Source organism: Muntiacus reevesi, chromosome 8, assembly GCF_963930625.1.
Source record: "Muntiacus reevesi chromosome 8, mMunRee1.1, whole genome shotgun sequence".
Lineage (NCBI taxonomy): Eukaryota > Metazoa > Chordata > Mammalia > Artiodactyla > Cervidae > Muntiacus > Muntiacus reevesi.
Window position 1 is genome coordinate 63644221 of NC_089256.1, and position 6000 is coordinate 63650220.

Consider the following 6000-nt stretch of genomic DNA (forward strand, 5'->3'; position numbering starts at 1 on the left):
ACAACTGGAAAAAGAAGCTATCATCCCTTGAAAATATTTGTCAAGGAGCAAGATCTTCCCCCAAACTCTGTGAGGTTTCATTCAGTATAATAGATACAACAGGGTTAAGCTTTTCATCAGTCAAAATCCTGCACATAACAGATGTCATATGTGTGTGTTTAGCAGTCACTTATATACTAAGGAATTCTACCTTTCTAAATATATAAACATCATATGTACCATTTAAAGTCCTTCCACAAGAAATATCCCACATCTGTGTACAGACATGGGTGGTGGGCAACAATTCACAGGCTATTTGGAAGACAAGATTTCATTTTAATGTGGGAAGTGGTATAAAGATCTGAATTTACTGTCAACACAGAAAAGCTTATGAAAGCTTCTATAGATGTGCATGTGTGAAATTCTAGTCAAATTATTTAGAGGGGAAAAAGAGCCAGACCTTTCTGACTCCTATCTTTTGTTACTTTTTCCATAACCACAAAAGCTAAGTTTCCCATTCATGTCAAAAAAGCATTTCATCCAATGACTTTCATATCATATCATATATATATCATATATAGGTGACATAGAAAAAAATACTGATGAAGATGCCTTTGTAATGTAAGGTCTATGTTCCACTCACAAAGTTACATGCTCCTCTTAAGAAAAATACGACACTGGAGATCAAACTAATGGATTCTTTTAGTTAAAAAAACATTAAGTGGCCCCACATTTCCCTTCCAAAAATACGCATAAGGGGCTTCATGTAGTCAATGTAAAATTGGTTACTTTCTAAACTGAAACTTTCATAAATGCTTCAGAGACCTTCACAAACTAATCCTCAGAATTCCACACAAGGTTTCAGCAGGTGAATGGTCAGAGTGAGAGCTCTTAGACTTGAAGTTAGAAAGGCCTTCAGGTCATTTCATGAGACTCACTCATTTGAGAGATGGTGAGGGTAAGAGCGGGCTTCCCTGGTGGCATTAGCAGTAAAGAACCTGCCTGCCAATGTAGGAGATGTGGGTTTGATCCCTGGGTTGGGAAGATTCCCTGGAGGAGGGCATGGCAACCCACTCCAGTATTCTTGCCTGGAGAATCCCATGGACAGAGGAGCCTGGCAGGCTACAGTCCATGCAGTTGCAGAATCAGACAGAACTGAAGCAACTTAGCACGCAGCATGGACAAGGGTAACAGTAACAGAATAAAGTTATTTTCACCAGAGCACAGAGCTAAGTGTTGTCATAACTGTGATTAAAACCCAAAGTATGACTTGATTAGCAAGTGAAGTCAGTTTCTGTGAAGTCCCACCTCCTCTCTCTATGCTTTTGATAGAAACCAGTCTTCTGGCTCTGCTAAGTCAAGCCCTACTTTGGGGATTCTGTGTCCAATCCTTGGAAAGAGTGCTATCCCCTTTGACACAAGGAAGCAAAGTTCTTATAAATCTGCTATATACTTACTTCCCTACTTCAGGACCTGAAGTCAGAAAAGAACTAATCAGTCACTCAAATAATTCCATCAGTGGGTATCAGAGTTAACTCAAGTTATTGGCTTTTAAATGTTTAAAGTTTTCTAACATAGCAATTTGGCTTCCCTATGGCTCAGATGGTAAAGAATCTGCCTGCAATGCAAGAGATATGGGTTCAATCCCTGGGTCAGGAAGATTCCCTTGAGAAGGGAATGGCTACCCACTCTGGTATTTTGGCCTGGATAATTCCATTGATTGTACAGTCCATGCAGTCACAAAGAGTCAGACACAACAGAGTGACTTTCACTTTCAAGATCTTATTTGTTATTTGTTAGGGTTGTTTTTTTTAACTATTTTGCACAATTTATTGCAAAGTCACAAAAAAAACATTTTTGTGACACCACACTATAGGTGTGCCACCAATTTGAATATTGAGTAAGTATTGAATAAGTCAAGGAATTTTTATAATTAAAAAGAATCTACTACCAACCTTTCTTTGTTGGTGATGTACAGAAATATATTAATGCACAGATTGGTCATTCATTCCATTTCAGTAAAGTACTAAGGTATTGGGAAAGTAATTAGGATGCATCAAAGAAATTGGTATATTTCCTATCTATGTCCTGCCCTTTTCTGCTGGGTTAAAAGGACAAATCACCCAGCCTACAGCAAGTCACTGTCCTTGGAAGCCAGTGACAGAACTCTTGGCACTGCAGGTTATTAGCAGGTTTTCCTGAGAGGCTGGATCTAGGTTGACAATATTCACGCAAATACAAGCAGGTAACATTTCAGTAACACACCAAGGTCAAGTGCATAGCTAATGGCCACAATAAGCCCCAATAAATCTGACTGCTACTTAGTACAAAAATAGTGGCAGAAGGACATTTTTCTTCTAGACCTTTATCTACGGCTATTTGGGGCAGAGGAGGGGGACAGGGAGCACCCAAAGAGAGCAATGCGTTGTCATTGTGGCCACTGAGATTCTGTCAAAGGCCTTCACTTCTGAAAGTCCCTAATTTATCCTATGGAGGTAAGAATGAGAGACCACAATAAAGCAATGAGCACTGTGAGGGGCACAAAGCATTGCTGCTTAAATATGAGCTGCTATCAATATTATTGTTGCTACTTGTACATGAGATTCCAGACTAAATTCCTTTGCAGGTATAAATTTGAACTTTAGAATCAGGTTCAATAAATAATTCCCCATGCTCAACTAAGGTATATAGATTGTCACATTAGTCCTAGCAAAGGTACCTTATCATACCTTACATATGTACCCATATACCTTATCTACGAATCGATACATCTAAATAATGGGTCAGTTTTCATTCCAATTCCAAAGAAAGGCAATGCCAAAGAATGACAATACAACTGCACAATTGCATTCATCTCACATGCTAGCAAAGTAGTGCTCAAAATTCTCCAAGTGAGGCTTCAACAGTATGTGAACCAAGAACTTCCAGATGTTCAAGATGGATTTAGAAAAAGCAGAGGAATGACAGATCAAACTGTCAGCATCTGTTGGACCATAGAAAAGCAAGAGTTCCAGAAAAATATCGACTTCTGCTTTATTGACTACCCTAAAGCCTTTAACTCTGTGGATCACAACAAACTGTGGAAAATTCTTCAAGAGATGGGAATACCAGGCCACCTGACCTGCCTCCTGAGAAATCTGTATGCAGGTCAAGTAGCAACAGATAGAACTGGACACGGAACAATGGACTGGTTCCAAACTGGGAAAGTTCGTCAAGGCTGTATGTTGTCACCTTGCTTATTTAATTTGCATGCAGAGTACATCGTGTGAAATGCCAGGCTAGATGAAGCACAAACTGGAATCAAGATTGCTGTGAGAAATATAAATATCCTCAGATATGCAGAGGATGCCACACTTATGGCAGACAGTGAAGAGAAACTAAAGAGCTTCTTGATCAAAGTGAAAGAGGAGAGTGAAAAGCTGGCTTAAAACTCAACATTCAGAAAACTAAGATCATGGCACCTGGTTCCATCACTTCATGGCAAACAGATGGGGAAACAATGGAAATAGTGACAGACTATTTTGGGGGGCTCCAAAATCACTGCAGATGGTGACTGCAGCCATGAAATTAAAAGATGCTTGCTCCTTGGAAGAAAAGTAATGGCCAGTCTAGACAGCATATTAAAAAGCAGAGATATTATTTTGCCAAAAAAGGTCCATCTAGTCGAAGTTACAGTTTTTCTGGTAGTCATGTATGGGTGTGAGAGTTGGACAATAAAGAAACCTGAGTGCTGAAGAATTGATGCTTTTGAACTATGGTGTTGGAAAAGACTCTTAAGAATCCCTTGGACTGCAAAGAGATCCAACCAGTCAATCCTAAAGGAAATCAGTCCTGAATATTCATTGGAAGGACTGATGCTGAAGCTGAAACTACAATACTTTGGCCACCTGATATGAAGAACTAACTCATTGGAAAGGACCCTGATGATGGAAAAGACTGAAGGCAGGAGGAGAAGGGGTAGACAGAGGTTGAGATGGTTGGATGGCATCACCGGTTACTCAATGGACATGAGTTTGAGCAAGCTCCAAAAGTTGATAATGCACAGGGAAGCCTGGTGTACTTCAGTCCATGGAGTCTCAAAGAGTTGGACATGACTAAGTGACTGAACTGAATATATATATATATATAAATATACATATATTTTATTATACATATATTATTATATATAAATATATATATATTTATATATATATTTATATATATGCAGTTGACCCCTGAACAATATAGGGGTTTAGAGGTGCCAGCCTTCCTTGCAGTCAATTATCCAGTTTTTACCTCAGCACTTCTACATTCACAGATTCAATCAACTGTGGATTGTGTAGTACTGTACTATATACTATTAAAAAATTCCACAGATAAGAGAAGGTGCAGTTAAAACTTTGCTGTTTCAGGGTCAGCTGTACATATATGTATGCATACACATACACACAATTATTATTTTTGCACTTCGTTGACTTTGGTTTGGTTCCATTATAAACAAAAAAAACTAGATTTTTAGAACAGAGAAAACATGAAAACATTACAAAGTACATGCTTTCACTTTTCTATTTAGTAATAATATTTCTCAGCATCACAGTGGGGCTGTGACTATGATAAAATTCTGTCTCTTCTGTTCTAACACATAGAATATATACCTTGAACTTCTCATTATCTCCATTTTCCCCAGTTTTTCACAACCATCTATCCATGAAAATAAGGTTGAAATGAGGAGAAAAAGACCCATGGCTACCCTCAAGAATCAAAGATCTCCTAAGCAGACAACTTGTTGAACAGCAAAATTAAAACAATGGCAGTGATGAAAAGACAGGTAGTCAAGAGTGCCAATTACAGCACATTTCATGAAAAATGAAGAATCTAGAGAGAAAATACTTTGGACACTCTGGGTTCTAGTTCAGGTCCACACTTATCATCTATGTGACTTTGAACAAATTACATAATCTCTTAGAGCCTACATGCAAAAATATGACAGCAGTAATACCTACATTGTTCTTTTGAGTAATTAAATGAGCCAACATAGGTAAAGTGATTAGCCCAGGTTTGGCATGTAATAAGCATCAATTAAGTGTTTTCTCTTACATATAAAGTGCTACCAGCTTTGCTTTCATCACTGTGTTTCTAAGAAAGCATTAAATGTCTAATAATCAAGTCTTGATCTGTTCTAGAAACATGGGTTCAATAGCAGGAAGTCAATTAGAAATAGGTAACATTTATGGGAAAATTTTGAAAATTAAGTGCAAATTTGTATCTTTCTCCAAAAGCAATTTTTTTGAAAAAAAAAAAAATGAATCTACAAATCAATTTCATTAATTTAATTCCACTGCAGGTATTGCCCAAGCATCAGCCTTTGCAGTAACAGTAGTGTTAATCACTTCAGTGTTGAAAGGTGGCAATTTTTCCATATATTACTTAGCTAAATATAAAGTAGAATCTTTATGAAAAGCATTTTAAATTTCATCTCTGCTATATATCTGATATTCTTAGATGTTGTATTATTTTAGTGCCTACTTCCAAGGATTGATTTCCTACATCCAGTGATACTTTCACAACTTGGAGTAAAGCCAGAACACAGGAAATTATTCTTCTTGCAAAAAAGGGAATAAAATAAATTATTTTTATTTCATATCTAAAGCTCATTCATTGATCTTTAGGTCTGTATGTAAGATAGTATGTAGTATTTCTACCAAAGGAAACTAGGTAAAGTTTCAAGTATTCCCCATGCCTTCAAGAACTCTAAGATGCCACTGTGCAGTGCCATGCTGAGTCGCTTCTGTCGTGTCCAACTCTGTGTGACTCCATGGAGTGTAGCCTGCTAGTCTCCTCTGTCCATGGAATTCTCCAGGCAAGAATACTGGATTGGGTTGCTATGCCCTCCTCCAGGGAATCTTCCCGACCCAGGGACTGAATCCCTGTCTCTTAAGTATCCTGCACTGGCAGGTGGGTTCTTTAGTGCCACCTGGGAAGCCCTTAAGATGCTACTCAGTCAGTATAAAACTTCATTTAGGAAAAAATATTTTAATTGTG